Below are 20,242 nucleotides of genomic sequence, written 5' to 3' on the forward strand. Positions count from 1 at the left end.
TATGTGAAGATGTGATGTTATTAACAACACAGAATAGACAGAAATAAAGATTTTCATATCTCTTGGAGTTTTATGAAGAGTTTGTTGGGTTGTTCTTCTTTGAATGTGTGGATCGATGCTTCTGCGATTTATATCTTAATCCTTCAATTTGTAAAAAACATTTTGAATTCCGTTTGAGAAGATAAATGAAGGTTCTTGCGTTCAAGTGGAGGCTCTAGCAGACTGAGAAAGTAACTGCATAACTGGTCAAAGGAGCTTGTAAAGAAACGCGTCTGGACTTCTTTAAGTTACTTGAAGACGTTTCACCTCTCATCCGAGAAGCTTCTTCAGTTCTAAGGTCAAATGGTGGAGAGTCCCAGATAACTGCATAACTATGTTATTCCTGCACCCATAGCAGCAAGTAAGTGAAGGCAGTGATGAGGGCTGATGAGTTCTCAGATCACTCAGTCAGTCTCTGAGCGTCACCTTTATTGTGATCGCGCACTTTAAGCTTTCATGCCTGTATTTTTGTGATAATACTGTATTGAAAGAAATCTGTGCACAGACGAACATGGGGTGGCTTTGCTCAGGTAGTAGAGGAAGGTGCTTCAATCCCCGTCTGCATGCCAAATATCCCTGGGCAAGATACCAACCCAGAGTTGCTCTCCGAATGTGTGTGAACATTACACAGAAAGTGCTTACAGAGAAAAGTGCTTGCGTACACCTGAATGAGGCAAGTTCTTTAAAGTGCTTTGAGTACTATATAAGAACCAGTCCATTTACATCGCCAAAGCACTCAATACTCTCTTTACGAAGTTCTCTGTAGTTTGTTTCTCCAGCACCATATTTGACCGCGGTCAAGTGAGCCCTCACTTACGACCACACAGTCAAGCCAGCCGCACCTAAAATGTTGTTGCACTATTCTTATGCATATTACGGTACGGGTGCCGACTGGCTTAGAAATGCAGTCTTTTGTGTCCTGACCAGAGATGGGCAGTAACGCGTTACTTGTAATCCGATTACTTTTTTCAAGTAACAAGTAAAGTAAGGGATTACTATTGCAAAAACGATAATTAGATTACCGTTACTTTCCCGTAGGAACGCTGCGTTACTAAAACAGTGATTTTTTTGCGAGAATGTCTCATGACAGTGACGTAAGCAAGTGCAACGTCCGTGACAACAGCTGTGTGCAGATCAACAATGGATAATATATCGAGTGCGGGAGAGAGTATGAGCGTGCAGCGTTTAAAGCGTGGAAGTACTGACCTTACTTTGAGTTTGATTCCATAAAAAGTGACAAAAACATTAGTGTCCGTTGTGCGTGGGAAGAAAACTTCTTTTTACGGCGAAAAAACCCCCTAAACTTCCAAGCAAGCACCGAGTGCGCTACGACGTAATGGGAAAGTCACAGAGAAACTCGCGGATTCTTCAACTGACCGCGGCACACCTGCACCAGGGTAAACCTCCGCCTACCCCACTCCTGCTTTACAGGTGAAAATAGAGCCAAAGGACCGCTAGTCTTTGATTTTATTTATTTTCTGCTGTGTTTTACTTGCATCTATTTGAAAGAGTGAGTGTAAACACAAAAAATATTTTATTTTATGTGCTGGAATGGGCAGAAAATAAGTTTAAATATTAAACAAATTTCTTCCAGTCAGAGAATGTTACATATAATTCAATTTTTGCTTGATGCATAAAGTTAAAAGATTAAAACTAATTAAACAAGTTTTAAAAAGAGAGACTTTTCCATTTGATTACATTTTATATGATGAATTATGCAGAAAAAGTAGAATTGGGCTGAAAGATCTATCGCTTTATCACCTATTCAGGTTGTAAATCGTGTTTTTAAAATGTAACTAAGTAATTAATTACTTTTGAAAATAAGTAATCAGTAAAGTAACAGGATTACTTTTTGGGGGAAGTAATCAGTAATTAGTTACTGATTACTTTTTTCAAGTAACTTGACCAACTCTGGTCCTGACACTATTGTACTTCACAATCCACTCCCAGTTTTGGTTCATCTCCACTTTTCCACTTTTTCCACTCCACCCTGTGATCCACAGCCCAAATTACTGTACGATTCAGAGAAAATTAACAGTAAAATTTACCCAATTTACTGTACTGTACTCTATATTTTCTCATATTTGAGCTCAGATTACAGGAAAACTGTAAGAGGTGACACTGATATCTCACTAGATTCTGACTCTGGGTGACCCCCACACACCCAAGATTACTGTACGGTTTCTGAGATTGCTTTGTTAACCCTCTCAAGGCAGGCATTGCAGATATGCAACAGTTAAAAGCTAACAACCTGATCACCCCACATACATATTTCATGAGTTTTTTACTCAGAAGTACCACTGCAGGTATTCTTTTGTGCATTAGCAACAAAAACTTAATTTGAGCCTGAGAGGGTTAAGCATGAGTATGACAAAGGCTAAGAAAATATACTGCCTACAATAATATCAAATTTAAACAACAAATTACAAAATTGCCACACCTGCTGTTATTGCCAGGTGTTCGATAGAGCATTATTTAGTCATAAAAAATACATATCACTGAAATATCATCAGTAAAAGAAACACTCTGTCATGGTCCTGGGTCAGTGACCCAGTGCTTTTAGTTATCATTTTCTAGTTTATGATGATGATGATGATTATTATTATTGTTTGAGTTCTATGTGTGATATTCGGTCTGCCTTTGAGTCTGTGTCTCTGTCTGTCTATGGTGTCACCCCATCTGTTTGTGAAGCTGTCTGTTTAGATCTGTGTCTTGTTTGGTTCCCCGTGTCTGAGTTTCCTGTTTTATTGTGAAGGTCTCTGTCTGATGTGAGTATGTTCAGTTTACATTTCCCCTGTCCCATCAGCTCTGATTTCTCCCAGCTGTGTTGCCCTCCTGTCTCTCATCCCCTGATTACTGGTGTGTGTGTATTTAAGCCCTGTGTGTTCTCCTGCATGTTGCCGGTTTGTCTGTATTACTCAGTGTATCCACTGTGCCTTCTCCTTGCTTTTCATCGGCATTCTCCTCTGCTCGTTTTCAATCAGGATTGTGCTCTGTAGTTTAGTTGTTTCCCAGTTTAGTTTAGTTCGAGCCCCGTTTGCTGTTTGTCCACATTCTTTTTGTGTTCAATAAATCACCTTCACTTCTCCACGACTGCCTGTGATTGGATCCTCATTTATTCCGCACGGCTCGCCTCGGCAGCCGTGACACACTCACTATGTAAGACATGTTAGCAAATTCAGTTAATAAATAATGTATCAAATCTATACAGATGTTTGAAGGTATAATGCAAAGCATGTTTGTTTCTTATGGCTTACAAATGTGTTTGCCTTTAACATAATTTACATTTTATTTATACAGTTTCACAGACGAAACAAAATAGGTTTCCTGAACTGTTCTTCGTGGCCTAATTTTGAATCCTTCTGAGGGGGATGCATTATCCATGAAGGTGGGCAATTTGTTCGTCGATCTCTGACCCTCGCTGACTCTGACGCCTCCTAATTCTGCTTCCAGCCTCGCTGATTAATTTGTTGTCACTGATGCTGTCACCAGTTGTACACAACATCTCTGTTTGTCCACCAGTCTAATCTGTAATTCAGGTGAACCCAGAATTACCTGCATCTTTGTAATGTTTCAGAAAATATACACTATATGTTGATGGGCTTTGTCCCACTTTTCTTTCCTTTATAAGTAAGAATCTCTGTGGTTTTAATGACAATTCATATACAGATTGTGGAGGACATTTTATTCAACACTCAAAAAAGTTCCTCACCAGCAGACTGTAGTACAATTTCAGCCCACAGTTAATAAACCCATCCAATGCAGCGTTATCAGAGAAATTATGCAAGTGTTATGTTTGTATGTACTGGTAATCTATTTATCATTTATCATGATTCCTGCTCTGATGATTACTTTCTTCTCCTTCTGTAATTTTAATAGATAAAGGATGTTGAACATTAAGCTCCAAACAGGATGAATGAGGAAGACCACAGAGGAGAATCGTGGATGTAGTGAAAGAATATATGCAGATGGTTTTTTTCCTGGTGGAGGAGCAACTTCTGATACCATCTTAAAGAAAAAAACACATAAAATTGAAGAGTAAAAATAATGACAACAATATGTCTAAATTTTTTATTAATTCTTTAGAGCAAATGCAGTCTTGTCATGGTCAGAGTTGCCCACTCATATTTAACTAATTCAAATACAATTACTCCATTTAAATGCTTATGTTCTAATAAAAGGCATTGTTTAATACTTCTGCCATGACAACCCAAATAAATCAATGAGAGGGAAACGGGAAGATTAGTCATCAGGCAAGGTTTACTGTTCATTTACCATGCCTTGATAACAGTAAGCTTAACAAAAGAAAAATGTTGGCGACGAGAAAAGGTGTTCTGTCAAAACATCCTACCGTAGCGTAAATTTATAGTCTTGTCTATCAATCCGTGCTAACTTATCAGAATATGCTACCTTACGTGGTTAATGGCTCCGTTGTATAGGTAGCGTGTTCAGATGACCCAATCACACTATTAAAACATGCTTCCTGCTGGGATTTATATAGGTAGCGTGTTCAGATGACCCAATCACACTATTAAAACATGCTTCCTGCTGGGATTTATATAGGTAGCGTGTTCAGATGACCCAATCACACTATTAAAACATGCTTCCTGCTGGGATTTATATAGGTAGCGTGTTCAGATGACCCAATCACACTATTAAAACATGCTTCCTGCTGGGATTTATATAGGTAGCATGTTCAGATGACCCAATCACACTATTAAAACATGCTTCCTGCTGGGATTTATATAGGTAGCATGTTCAGATGACCCAATCACACTATTAAAACATGCTTCCTGCTGGGATTTATATAGGTAGCGTGTTCAGATGACCCAATCACACTATTAAAACATGCTTCCTGCTGGGATTTATATAGGTAGCGTGTTCAGATGACCCAATCACACTATTAAAACATGCTTCCTGCTGGGATTTATATAGATAGCGTGTTCAGATGGCCCAATCACACTATTAAAACATGCTTCCTGCTGGGATTTATATAGGTAGCATGTTCAGATGGCCAAATCACACTATTAAAACATGCTTCCTGCTGGGATTTATATAGGTAGCATGTTCAGATGGCCAAATCACACTATTAAAACATGCTTCCTGCTGGGATTTATATAGGTAGCATGTTCAGATGACCCAATCACACTATTAAAACATGCTTCCTGCTGGGATTTATATAGGTAGCGTGTTCAGATGACCCAATCACACTATTAAAACATGCTTCCTGCTGGGATTTATATAGGTAGCATGTTCAGATGACCCAATCACACTATTAAAACATGCTTCCTGCTGGGATTTATATAGGTAGCGTGTTCAGATGACCCAATCACACTATTAAAACATGCTTCCTGCTGGGATTTATATAGGTAGCATGTTCAGATGGCCAAATCACACTATTAAAACATGCTTCCTGCTGGGATTTATATAGGTAGCGTGTTCAGATGACCCAATCACACTATTAAAACATGCTTCCTGCTGGGATTTATATAGGTAGCGTGTTCAGATGGCCCAATCACACTATTAAAACATGCTTCCTGCTGGGATTTATATAGGTAGCGTGTTCAGATGACCCAATCACACTATTAAAACATGCTTCCTGCTTGGATTTATATAGGTAGCGTGTTCAGATGACCCAATCACACTATTAAAACATGCTTCCTGCTGGGATTTATATAGGTAGCATGTTCAGATGGCCAAATCACACTATTAAAACATGCTTCCTGCTGGGATTTATATAGGTAGCGTGTTCAGATGACCCAATCACACTATTAAAACATGCTTCCTGCTGGGATTTATATAGGTAGCGTGTTCAGATGGCCAAATCACACTATTAAAACATGCTTCCTGCTTGGATTTATATAGGTAGCGTGTTCAGATGCCCAAATCACACTATTAAAACATGCTTCCTGCTGGGATTTATATAGGTAGCGTGTTCAGATGGCCAAATCACACTATTAAAACATGCTTCCTGCTGGGATTTATATAGGTAGCGTGTTCAGATGGCCAAATCACACTATTAAAACATGCTTCCTGCTTGGATTTATATAGGTAGCATGTTCAGATGGCCCAATCACACTATTAAAACATGCTTCCTGCTGGGATTTATATAGGTAGCATGTTCAGATGACCCAATCACACTATTAAAACATGCTTCCTGCTGGGATTTATATAGGTAGGGTGTTCAGATGGCCAAATCACACTATTAAAACATGCTTCCTGCTGGGATTTATATAGGTAGGGTGTTCAGATGGCCAAATCACACTATTAAAACATGCTTCCTGCTGGGATTTATATAGGTAGGGTGTTCAGATGGCCAAATCACACTATTAAAACATGCTTCCTGCTGGGATTTATATAGGTAGGGTGTTCAGATGGCCAAATCACACTATTAAAACATGCTTCCTGCTGGGATTTATATAGGTAGGGTGTTCAGATGGCCAAATCACACTATTAAAACATGCTTCCTGCTGGGATTTATATAGGTAGGGTGTTCAGATGGCCAAATCACACTATTAAAACATGCTTCCTGCTGGGATTTATATAGGTAGGGTGTTCAGATGACCCAATCACACTATTAAAACATGCTTCCTGCTGGGATTTATATAGGTAGGGTGTTCAGATGGCCAAATCACACTATTAAAACATGCTTCCTGCTGGGATTTATATAGGTAGCATGTTCAGATGACCCAATCACACTATTAAAACATGCTTCCTGCTGGGATTTATATAGGTAGCATGTTCAGATGACCCAATCACACTATTAAAACATGCTTCCTGCTGGGATTTATATAGGTAGCATGTTCAGATGGCCAAATCACACTATTAAAACATGCTTCCTGCTGGGATTTATATAGGTAGCATGTTCAGATGACCCAATCACACTATTAAAACATGCTTCCTGCTTGGATTTATATAGGTAGCATGTTCAGATGACCCAATCACACTATTAAAACATGCTTCCTGCTTGGATTTATATAGGTAGCATGTTCAGATGGCCCAATCACACTATTAAAACATGCTTCCTGCTGGGATCTATATAGGTAGCGTGTTCAGATGGCCAAATCACACTATTAAAACATGCTTCCTGCTTGGATTTATATAGGTAGCGTGTTCAGATGGCCCAATCACACTATTAAAACAAATGCTTCCTGCTGGGATTTATATAGGTAGCGTGTTCAGATGACCCAATCACACTATTAAAACATGCTTCCTGCTGGGATTTATATAGGTAGCATGTTCAGATGGCCAAATCACACTATACATAACATAAGTGGTGGCTCGTCCGGGATCTTTGGACATTTTAGTGGAGACTGAATGTCAGTTTGTTTTGCTTTTAAGTGGGTGAGTGATGGTGTTCGGTGTAATTGAGCAAACTCCCTTTAGTGTGTTTCAGCTGGGTGACTGTGCTGCCCTTCCATCGAAGCACTTGTTTGTTGTTTTGCTTTATTGTTTTAGTTTGTGTTTGGTGGCTATCCTGGGTGGGGGTACACTTCAGAGTTTGGTAGGAGACTATGTCTCTGGTCTGCTGCCTGCTCTCGAGTTCGCGTTTAAAGTTGCCTCGAGCCTGGTACACCACTGAAGACTAGGGTAGGGAAAGTAAGGGATTTGTTGTTTTTAGTGTACTTTTGGTTTTGTGTTGTAGCAGGTCAGGTAATCATTTTGGGTTTGACTGTTGTGCTCTTTTGTGTTGGTCACATGTTACTTTTTGTGTGTTCAGTGTGGCAACTTCAGATCCTCATGTAGGGGCATCCATGCTTAAAGATGCCAACTTGCTTCAGAGGAACTTTTAATTTGTTTAGGGGTCCTAGAGGAACCCTTTTAAGGGAGGAGGTGTTACGTCCCTCTGCAGCTTCTAATCGTCTCAGTGTTTTCAGCTGGTGCTAATTGGCCACACCTAGTCAGGTGTGGATAAAAGCATACCTGAGGCAAGCTTCCCGGCAGTGCATTAGTCTTTGCCTTGGTGGCACCAGCCATTTTAGCCAACCTGGTTTTCCATTTTAGGATGAAACCTCTTCTCACCCACACTCTGCTATTCATCTCTGTTTTTATGTTGCGGCTTTTGAGCCGGGTCGTAACACTGAAGATTACAAAGATCAATATTAAGACCAGTCTGTGCATTCAAAGCAGTGACAGAAAAGAGTGTGGGGCATTAACCCCCACTCACTGAAATGGCATCCAAGATGCCTTCATAACTTTAAGAAAAGGAAAGAAAAAAGGCAATAAAATGCAACAGCCTTTAAATTTGGTTTTATTTGTAGAGTAAATGTAATAGCGTACATGCTAAATAAACATTTAATTCCCACGAAACATACTAATGATATGGCAGACATCGAAACAGGTAAAAGAAACAATCATATTTATTCATTTTCATTAATTTAAAATACCCTTTACAAAGTATATATATAGAAACATAATCCAACATATGTGGAAAAAAACAAAAAAAAACTGACACCCTGCTTTAAACGCACATATATAAAAGTTACTCTTTTAATAATTTCTACTTTATTGTCCTGATGACGCAGTCGTTCACCTGCATGTGGTGCAATCCAATTAGGCTGTCAGTAGTACTTCAGGTCTCCCAGCCCTTTGCCAGACAGGAGGAGACACCAACCCCCAGGTAACTCAAACAAAGATGTATTAATATAACATAAAACAGAGCTTTGACCTTGCAAGGTTAATATGTGTGCACGCCATATAAACATTGGAAGGTGTGATGGAAAAATGAATACATTTAATAAAGAAACGATATTGAACAATAAATGGAATATTTTAAAGTAGTGACTGTAAATTAAACTAAAGTGAATCAACGGGTGGTGAGGTGTGGAGCTTACCATGTGTGGCATGCCATCACACATGGCAACTGTCATGACCAACTCAGCGTGGAAACCTGAGATGAACCTAAAAAGTAGAAAACTCAGGGTTTTTTTTTAATAATTCTACTTTTTGTTGGCAGTCGCTGTCCTGATGACACAGTCGTTCACCTGTGGGGGAGAAAACAAAACAAAATTGTCAAAAATGTTAAAGTTACAGTGAAACTTCAAATCCTTGTACAATTCAGTGGTATTTATACTGTAAACTTAATCCCTATGCTGTAAACTGACATGTAACTCTAGGAATCACTCATTTCAGCCACCTTTGCCACCATTTTCCACATTAATTAGAAGAAGAAATGAAATAAATGAATCGATTAGCTCAAAGAAATTCCACTGCAGACGAGTGTTTTGGTGGTTAAACTGCAAAGCAAGCCACGCACATGGTGCAGGCCACTTCTGTGGGCTCTATCAGGGATTTATGTGACTAGTCGACTAATTGTCACTAGTCTGTATCAGACTTACCAGTCGTTCAATCTAATTGTTAACATTTTAATTGATGCCCAATGCTGGTACATTGTGTTCTAAATGTTAGGCAGCGATCTACCACCAGATGGTGCACTGTTGTTGAGAAACGCCATAAATCTATTAATCTACCCTGATCTTCTTGTTAACACTGAGATCGCAGATACACGCAGAGGAAATTAGTTTCCTGAGAGGTGGAAAACCTCTCCTTTAGGAGAGCAGTTAAGTCAATGGGGGAGGGGCTCAGAGTAGAGTCACTACTCCTTCACATCAAAAGGTGACAGCCACCTTGGCCAGGAGGCTGTTCCAGCTGGGCACGTCCTACCAGTAGGAGGCCCCAGCATCCTTGGTCATGCTAGCCAGTTTACATCTATCAGCTGTGGTCAGGAGTGGTCCTTCCTGCTGCCCCCACAACCTGACTAGAAAACAGCTGTATAATGTATTACCTGAATCATTCTCGCCACACTTAGACGTACTTTTAGATTCTCAAATGATTGTCATATTTTAATAGAACATCTTTTGTAGTAATGCATTTTCATTTGTATTTAACAGAATGTGATAAATGGTTTAAGATACCTCTGCGTCTAGTTTGACAGTTTCTATTAATCAGTTCTGAAAATCAACTCAATATCTGAATGTTCCTTAGTTTTACATTAGTTGGTTAGTCTAATTATTTCCCCCTCGATTAGTCGACTAGTAAATAAGACGCCAGGAACATCCCTACTCTTCAGACAAAATGTGAGTGTGAATTACACACCAAGGTATTAAAATGGATATGGAGTATGGCTTTGGTTTACCATAAACAGCTGATGTAAGGACATCATTAATGTACTCTGTCCAATGAACACTGGAAACAAGACTGCACTGACCTTGCTGGCAAACCTCAATGAGTTCAGAGTTTCCCCAAAGCTGTCGGGCTCCGGAGCAATGTTAACAAACATCAAGCTGCAAATAAAGACATCCAAAATTAGTGCCAAAGAATAAACAGTCACAATCTGAAGTGATGAGATCAGAGGTGTGGACTCGAGTCACATGACTTGGACTCGAGTCAGACTCGAGTCATTAATTTTATGACTTTAGACTTGACTTGAAAAAATGTTCTAAGACTTGTGACTTGACTTGGACTTTTACACCAATGACTTGGGACTTGAATTGGACTTGAACCGGTTTACTTGAAAAGACTTGATATTTTACCCCAAATATAAAATTTAACATGCATATTATATAGAGATTGAAAATGTGACGTCATTCACGGGTAGAACCGCAAAGGATTCTGGGAACTCGTGGCAATCGGTACTAGCGCACGCAGGCTTTCAATTAAAATCAGTTAAACAGCGATAAAAAGAAACACAAAAATGGCAAGAAGCCGTTGTATTATTAACTGCAATAGCCGGTCGCATGACAGCCACGGGAAGCCGACGGGTAAAGAGATCGGTTGTTATCGGATTACGTCGTTGAAGAGAAATTGTTCAAGCCATGTTTCCGAAGTAACAAAGACGCGACGGATGGCCTGGATTGCAGCCATTCAAAGACCAAATATAACGTCACAGAACACTCCAGCTCACAGGTTAGTCTGCTCCAAGCATTTACACGAAGGTCAGTGTTTTTTTGTAGTTAATACGTCATTTTCTTAACATAATTGGTGATATAGGTTACAAGCAAGTCTGGCGCTGAACAGAAATTGTCGCGCTATGCTCCTTTATTTATTGTGCATAAATAGTGAATTGTCCTGACACAATATTGCGTTTCGCTTCTGTTATTATGGTACATTGACAAAAACACATACTTTTATTCACAGGATAAAACAGGTTTTTTGTATCACTAATTGCCCAGTGCGATTACAGACTGCGGTAAAGTGAGCCGTCATTTGTGAGCCGCGGTCAAGCCAGCCGCCTCCTATCCGCGCGGTGATTACAGCATACAATATTGTTGTCACTGCTACATTTCTGTAACGCTACCAGAAATTATTTCCACTACTAATTAATTACCGTTGAGCTCAAAGGTCCTATTAATAAACGGTTAAGGAATGTGTATTTATGACGACAATTTGTGAGACTGGTAAACTTATGATACGTACGATGGTCTTTCGTTCTACACGGTGCATTTCAAGGTCCTGTACCCATCCGTCGGTAAACTGTACCTGGGCTTGTTGCAGTGACCTGAAGTTACTAAACTTCATGAGTGTATGCACTCACTCCAAGAACCGTATAATTATAAATATGCATATAAATATGCTAAGATGAGATAGCTGACTTCATCTAACTAGCAAATGTTGTCCAGGCTACGTTGGTGATACAGTTTTTTTTAATGTGTAAGATATTTTTGTCATGCGATTTTAAAGCTGGTCCTACAACCGCATCCAAGAATAACATGCAGCTTATCTCAGAACTGTCGGTGAAAATTATTCTTGGAGCTAGGTTTAATTGAGCTGCATTTTAAAGAGGTGCAATTTCACAATTTGTGTATATTTTCTAAGTTCACTATTTTGTCATGTGTTGAGAAAAACAGATTTTAAAATTACATGGTCTAATATTTACATTTAGCATAACTGCAACATTATTTTTTCGTTTTTTTTTTTTTAAAGACTCGAAAGGACTTGAAATTCAAAGTTTCAGACTTGTGACTTGACTCGGACTTTTACACCAGTGACTTGAGACTCGACTCTGACTTGCCTGACATTACTTGAGACTTGACTTGAGACTTGAGGATAAAGACTTGAGACTTACTTGAGACTTGCAAAACAATGACTTGGTCCCACCTCTGGATGAGATCAAACGCTGTTAAATATTTTTTGGGGATAAATTCCTTCAGTTTTATGTGTCGTCATTATAAAGATTTGTGATGTCAACAAACTCACGTTTTGCCGTTTCCCCCCCAAACATCCCTGAAGGAGGTACGTGAGCTTCGAGTTCCTGTAAGCTACGTAAGTCTCCTGGAACACAAAGGCCAAAAAAATCATTAATACTGTAAATGTAAAGAAAGCAGGTGTGACATCTAAGACTACAGAAACTGCAGCTGCAGACCTTTTTGGCCAGAGCGGCGATAACGACGCCCAGGTTGGACAGTGAGCTGTTGATGGCGGTCATCTCTTTGAAACGGTCACCCTGAGACTGGCTCTTCACCATTCGCTCACTGCCAGCCAAGTCCACCAGGCACAGAGTGGCTACACACACAGAGAAAACCAACTCTTATAGGAAGCAGTGATCCGTTTTTCCTTCCATTAAAGGTAGTTTTAATACTTTACAAAACACTTCTTTTAGCGCTCAGGGGCTCAAACATTAACGTTGAGTCATCAGAGCAGATTTTGCACTGGTTACAGTAACAATAACTAACCAGACTAAATATTATAGATCCAAAAAGAAGAAGCCACATTCCTGATGCTGGTACTTCCAGTGTGATTATACTCATGTTACGACCCGGCTCAAAAGCCGCAACATAAAAACAGATGAATAACAGAGTGTGGGTGAGAAGAGGTTTCATCCTAAAATGGAAAACCAGGTTGGCTAAAATGGCTGGTGCCACCAAGGCAAAGACTAGTGCACTGCCGGGAAGCTTGCCTCAGCTATGCTTTTATCCACACCTGACTAGGTGTGGCCAATTAGCACCAGCTGAAAACACTGAGACGATTAGAAGCTGCAGAGGGACGTAACATTCAGTATTGATATTTGTAAATGTAAACTATGAGGATTTATTTATTTTTAATTCTTTTCTTTTTTTTCCCTCTTTTTTTCTTTTTCCAAATAAATGTCCCGATTGAGTAATGAAACTAACCCAAAGGAGAATTCTAACAATATTAGACAGGCCATTCAATATGCTTTATCGTGGACAACTCGTGGCTAAAAACCCACACACACACACACACAAACCTCTAATCAAACATGAAAACGAATAATCCAGCTGAAGCTTCAGACAGCCGTCAGACAGTGAAACACTGCCATCTGCTGGACTCGAATAACAAAGACGCTGCTTTGACGGGTGAGGGAGTTTCAACAAGTCTGCAACGACTCAAGCATCAAACTACAGAACTATTCTAGCGGACATGGTGCTCTAATGACTGCTTCATTAACGCAGGTCAGAAAGGATCAAACATATCAATAAATTATAAAACACAAAATGTCTCTTATTGCCCAGGGCTCAGGAAGTGAGTGTGTTCCTTATAGCCTATTAAACCTTAGCAGGTTATTTTGATGTGTTACAGATGAAACAGCTATCCAGTAACATTCAGCTACAAAAACGCTTTTTTATAATTACTTTTTTACAGCTTCGCACTTTTACACAAGTTTTATCATCAGTGTCACAATGGCTGCTGCTAAAATTGAGTACAAGATATTTGTTGGCCTGATTAAAAGGTCTTGATGCGTGCTCAATCATCAGGGAAGTAAATCTCCAAAAGTTGATTCTGTTCTTCTGGACGTAGCGTTTTCAGTCAGAGAAACCAGCCGACTGAAGGAACAATGGGCTGGGAGGTCAGTTCCTTAATCATGATTATGCAAATTCTCATGACCATTGATCAACAACCACTGATCAATGGTCCTGAGTACCATTCACAGAGAGTTGGAGAACGGCTGCAATCACAGCATTGTAAGATGGTGACAGATGTACCCTTAGGCCCCCTCCTTGATTCAGAGAGGGTCTTTCCCTTTTCACGTAAATGGCCTCCTTGACTCCGCCCTCAAACCAGCGTTCATTGCAGTTATTGTTGACAATCACATTGTGTCGTGTAACCATCCAGCTCACATATTCAATGTAAATGATTTGTTGAACTGAAGACATGATGAATGTTCCTGCATTAAAACACATCCAGCCTAGTGTTCTCACTCTCCCTAAATGGATCTGTTACATTAGTGATATATGGGAGTTGTGTTTCAGTCTTTTCCACATGAGGACATTTACATTTAGTTTTTGCTTTACTGATGAGTGGCTGGTTAACCTGCAGTGGTTGAAGCATGTGTCGGTCGTCTGGAAGAGTAGGTGTAGAAGACGTCTTTAATGAATGTAATGCTCTGAAGGTGTCAGTGATTACTGTGAATTCATTATAAAAGTGGATTTCAGTGAATAAAGTGAATAAAGACAGGCCCTCATGGTGACGCTCAGGTGTCCATAAAGTGTAACAGGAGAGCTTTGTCATACTTTCAGAGATTTTACATGAGCCAGTCTTTCAAAAATTACATAAATAAATAATTCATTCATTCATCCACAGGAAACACAATGCTCATATCTGAAAGTAAACTCTGATATATATCCCCGACTAGAGTTACTACTAAATAAAGGATCGCCCCAAAATGACTAAATATATAAAGACACTCTCCAGAAGAAGTTAAAGGGATTTTATTTATTGTACAAGCAATATCTTCATAAGAATTACAAATTCTGCAGACATATTACCTTCTTACTGAACCTGAACAACTCACACACAGACGTGTCTGCTGCTTATCTTTGTTCAAACATGATGTTTTATCTTCTCTTCAAAACACATTACTCATCTTTCTGGCATCGTGTTACATGAAAACACCTGCATTCTACCTGTGTCATTGTACCACAAAGACAATGATTGCAACACTGTGCTTGCAAAATAGAAGAAATAAGACGACCAGCAAATACATAAAAGATGGTAAAAGTGATTCCATCTTTGTGTCTCCTCCCATTGTTTCCCCAGTCTGTCTAGTTCCCATATTCCCAGGACACCGCTGGACAACAAGTGGGTATTCCAAGACTGAGAGACGGCCAGAGTTGGCAAAAGATCAGACATTCTCCACTTAAGTAGAAGTAAAAATACTATTGTTCCAGTGAAAGTTAAAGTACTGATTCAACTTCATTACTCAGCTAAAGCAAAAAAGTACAGGCTCGAAGCGCTTACAGAGAAAAGCAGACAACAGAATACAACAGAATGCTGATGGCGGCAGTAACACACACTTGGAGGAGAGGCTCCAGCCGTCCATTCCAGCCCTATCCCTAACATTAACTCTAACCATAACTTTAACCTTAACCCTATCAGGTCTTGTTTTACAAAGCGATTCATGATTAGAACAAAAAACACATTTACACATACCGATGATTTGTCACATAGCATCGTTACCTGTTGGGATGAGAACGTGTTGTTTCCAGAGCACCACAAATTGGGGTGTCTGTAGCTCAGGTAGAGCAGGAAACCTACTAATCAGAAAGTTGCTGGTTCAATCCCCGCCTGCTCCAGCCTGCATGCCAAATATCCTTGGGCAAGACGCTAACCCCAGGTTGCTCTCCGATGCATCCATCGGGAGGATGAATGCGTATTAATGTTAGATAGAAAGCACTTACAGAGAAAAAGCATAGAAAAAAGTGAGTGCATGAATGAGGCAAGTTGTAGAGAGTAGAAAGGTTTTATACAAGAACCAGTTCATTTACCGTTATATTTTAGTTTCATTTTCAGTTCTGTACTTTTTACATGTAATATTGATTCATTAGATTGACTACATGTATTAGACCTAACTTGCTGACAGCAAATTTAAACAACCGTAATAATTTATTTTCAGCGTCTGAAATATTTATTTAGTTTGTTTTTTGTTTTCTTTTTGGCTCCTGATATTAGTCAACTACTATTTGTCAATGTTGAACTAATAATGAATCTAAGAAAAGCTATTTGTCACGGTTGGCCAGCGTCAACCGTGGGGATGTGAGGAAGGAGGAGCCAGGCACGGAGCTCTGAATGCAAGCAGTGCGTTTATTTACAGTGAATGGAAAATAACAATAAATCCGCAGTGCGTTCCCAACTCCCGTGAAATGTCCTCTTCCCAGTGCTAGTGTTCCTTGTCTCCGCTCCTCAGTGTCTGAGCACCCCGTGCTCGCTGCCCTCTCGTCTCCACGCTTCTCCTGGGGAGATAACAAACAGGCAGCCGTAAGACACATACAATGCGGCAGACTATCTGTACTGACTGGCCGAGAGACTAACGTGAAGTCACGCAATGATCCAGCGTCAGAGAGAGCGCCACCGCATTCTTAAGTAGCTCCTCCGACAAGGCTTGATCAGCTGTGTGATGGTCTTCAAGTGTGGCCAACCACCTGGCAGGGCCACACCCACCAGGCCTGAAGGTGCCTGTAAACGGGTGCTCTCAGAAACTCCGGCATCCACACACACACACAGATATACCTGCAAGCAGGGAGAACGAGGGACAGCACACCAAAAACACACATGTCCATAACTGCTGGGTCGTTTAGACTCCTGAGCTGTGCACGAGGGGTCGAACACCCACTGGAAGGCCGGGCACTGGTTTTCAACCGTAATATACCTGATGTGCTCAGGTAACCTGTAGCGCCATGAAACCACTGTCACACCAGGGCGCATAAAAATGATGCTTTAAGAGACTGATGGGATCGGGCAGCAGGGAAAACATCCACAAAATGCTACTTTCAGTTTGACTCCCTAAGACTACCTAAACTAAGTAGAGTCATTACATGCTTGTTAAAAGCAAACTCTCATATAGTTTTTAATGTGCTTCTTTCATTACAATGACTAGATAAAGAATGTGGCCCTGTCTCTATTTAACACTGGCTACCCCAAAATGTTTCCAAACCTACAACCGTAACTTTCACTGAGAGATTTTTAGATACGGTTATTGAAGCTGTGGGGTTAATTTTTTAAGTAACATGAGAGAGAGGCAGCAGCATACTGTTAGATTATAATATTATTTTATGCCATGTTATACCCCTAACTAAAGATTGTGAATTATTATGTAGTTTTAGTTTGCATTATTCTCCTGAATTAGAAGAAGCTGATAACTATTGCATTAGTTAAACTGATTTGCATTACATTAGACTGCTGATTTATTGTGGATGAATGATATTGTTTTATGATGCATAATACTGCTGCAGAAAGTCATCGCCTTATTTGTCTGATTAGAAGAGAACAGAGCATGCTGGAGTTTTCTGCCCCATCTCAGCAGGAGCAGATAAACGGGGAGCCAAGGTCGTAGCTTAGGCGCCGTGTGAGAGAAAAGCATGTGAATGTTTAGGCTTTTATGATAAGGTGGAGGCACCAGAGGCTATAAGAGTTTGAGCAATGCTCCACCATTTTGAGATCTGAGGCTGTCTGCACACGGTGTCCATCTCCCACGCGTGTGATCATTAAAATCATCGTTTGACTCAACCCGACTGGACCAGTGTTGTTATTGTGGTTTTTTTCTCTTGTCTCTTGTCTCCATCCCCATATTTTGAACCATAACAATACACACAGAGCATCAGTGATAGAAAGCTAGGCTAACATAGGGTAGCTACCTGTTCAAGGAGAAACATGTATAGGCCCATCTCAAGTGCCAGTGAACATCTAAATGATTCAGGGAAGACTTTGGAGAAAGTGCTGTGGGGAGATGAAACGAAATTCCAATTATGTGGCTTTAACTGACCTTTTGAAATACGAGTGTGATGCAAAAAATAGCATCCCCGCAGTCAAGCAGAGAGATGGAAACATTATGATGTGGGCTACAGGACGACTTAGTCGGGGTTCCAAGCAGTCAGGAAATGTGACATCGTCAGACTGCAGGCCACGGATTGGCTTGTCAGTCGCGGCACTCAATGAGTCATGAGACGGTGTCTTTCACTAAAATCAAAACTGCAGTTTTTTAAAACCCCTGCAACAAGGCAAATAGCTGCACAACACCGTGGTTTCCAAGTGTGACAAAAAGCCACAGATACATCATTCACACATTCACACACTGGTGATGGCAGCTACATTGTAGCCACAGCTGCCCTGGGGCGCACTGACAGAACATTGCAGAACCTTCAGCACCTCGTATGAAAAATATTTGACTGTGTGCATGCTTTTAGCACTGTTTGGATTTGAGAAAATCTAAAATAAATCGAAATTTGCTTTTAGAAGTTGTTTTATAAAGTTCAGTGGTATATTATGCATACAATAGGACATCTATTTAGATTTACATCTTCCACAGAAAAAACTGCACATTACTGAAACTTAGTATACTGGACTTTGTTGTTGTCCCACACAGGTTCAATTTCGAGTGGTAGATGGCTCAGTGCTCAGTCAACCAAGATTTTATGATAGTGGGCACAATGAGATAGATAAGCTGCTTGTAAACAGTACTTTTATGCTCTCTTTTTCCATTTGGATAAGAAAGAAAGAACCAGGAAACAAAGGCAAACAAATAATCTGTGCCTTTATCCCAGATTCACATTATAGGAACAGCTGCTCAATGACCACTGTAGTCTTTGCTTACAGCACTTTTATCTAGATCTATGCAAAGTGATCCACTACACCTACTTTTACAGTTAAATCATTTTATGAGCACTGATGCCATTTTAATCTGAGTTTCTACTCAAATACAATCAGTAAAGAAAAACACAGTCTGTGACGTTTGTTTTGAAGGAAAAGGTATTCCCTGCAAATGTTTATCTGTGTGAGACTATTCAGAAAACAGTCATTTTGTTTTATAGGTGAGACACTTGGCCTCTTTTTTCCTTGTTCTACGTTTGTCTTTTGTCCGATTACTCTGGAACACAAGATGGAAAACTGATATTCTCATGTTAAAAATATAGAAAAAGGATTTTATCACCCATAAATGTTAACTTCTCATGCCTCTAAGCACAAGCAGGAGCAGCGGCGCCCTCTGCAGTTTGTGTGTGGAAGTGCAAAAGCTTACAGCACCTGGTTTTCCCAGGCGGTCTCCCATCCAAGTACTGACCAGACCCGACCCTGCTTAGGTCACGATATCGGGCAAGCAGAGCTGAAGAGGAGGATGCAGGAGGCCTGTGTGTGTTCAGCAGCCTGCTACATTGGAGTTTGCCTGGTAACAGATGACTAAAACAGCCCACACACCCGCTGGACGTGACCGCAAACATGCCCCCCTACACCTTTTACATAGCCCGGCTGCTCGAGTTCTTTTGCTGGTTTTTCCCGCGACCCCCCACCTTCTTCAAATCCAACAAAAGTGGTATCAAACGTTTATGCTACGTTTGTGCTGTAAAAATTTTTGTTTGTGCTGCTATCATTTTAAAGATATTCAAGAAAATTTCTAGAGGTCCCCAGAGGTCAACCAGCCCCCCCACATTAATTAAATCAAACAAAACTGGTGTCAATCAACTGTGCTACGCTTGTGCTGGTTTGTGCTGCTAAAATTCTCGTTTCTGCTGCTTCTGTTTTAAAGATATTAACGAAAATGTAAAGGTCAAAAGGTCTCTTCAGTATCCTTCCTGATGGCAGCAAACTGAAGACGCTGTTGAAGAGATGAGTGGAGTCACCTGTAATGAAGAGGACCTTTCGAATGAGGCAGGCACAGTAGATCTCCTGGGGAGGGAGGCAAGAGAGGACCCTGCAATCCTCTCCACTGCTCTCACTACCCGTTGTCATATTTTTCCTGCAGGACCCAGTGCAGGAGTCATACCACACAGTGATGCAGTTGGTGAGGATACTCTCAATGGTGCTCTTTAGAAGGTGCTCATAGTGGGGGTTGAATCTCTTGTCAGCAGAGTGAAGAGAATTGTTATGTGCATTATTATTCAGCCCCCTTTGGTCTGAGTGCAGTCAGTTGCCCATAGACATTGCCTGATGAGTGCTAATGACTAAATAGAGTGCACCTGTGTGTAATGTAATGTCAGTACAAATACAGCTGCTCTGTGACGGCCTCAGAGGTTGTCTCAGAGAATACTGGGAGCAGCAACACCATGAAGTCCAAAGAAACACTCTGATGGACGTGTGGACAGCAATGCTGCCTTGAACAGTACCGATGTTTCAGGGCTGGGTGACGTTGTTGGGTGGGACATCTACATCCTGACATATCAAGGTTACTTTACTTTTAGGTCAATTTGCTTTACAGAAAAATAATAGCATTTGTCATCAAGATATTTATATGACTGCACTTGCTCAGGTTTGTCCAGAT

At 40.4% G+C, this 20,242-nt stretch overlaps 2 protein-coding genes across 2 annotated transcripts in view; both read right to left on the reverse strand.

The window, feature by feature from the left end:
• LOC146675685 (protein NLRC3-like) overlaps positions 1 to 20,242 on the reverse strand; it is a 388,198-nt gene that overhangs the window by 230,000 nt on the left and 137,956 nt on the right. The window lies entirely within an intron of this gene.
• LOC146675695 (protein TANC1-like) overlaps positions 8,420 to 20,242 on the reverse strand; it is a 407,338-nt gene continuing 395,515 nt past the window's right edge. The window contains exon 13 of the mRNA XM_085400678.1: positions 8,420 to 9,023. The gene's annotated coding sequence lies outside the window, so the exon portion shown is untranslated. The remainder of the gene's footprint in view (positions 9,024 to 20,242) is intronic.

The sequence above is a fragment of the Rhamphochromis longiceps genome, linkage group LG3 (assembly GCF_057381845.1).
Source record: "Rhamphochromis longiceps isolate RC_006_pf linkage group LG3, R_longiceps_female_GT1.1, whole genome shotgun sequence".
Lineage (NCBI taxonomy): Eukaryota > Metazoa > Chordata > Actinopteri > Cichliformes > Cichlidae > Rhamphochromis > Rhamphochromis longiceps.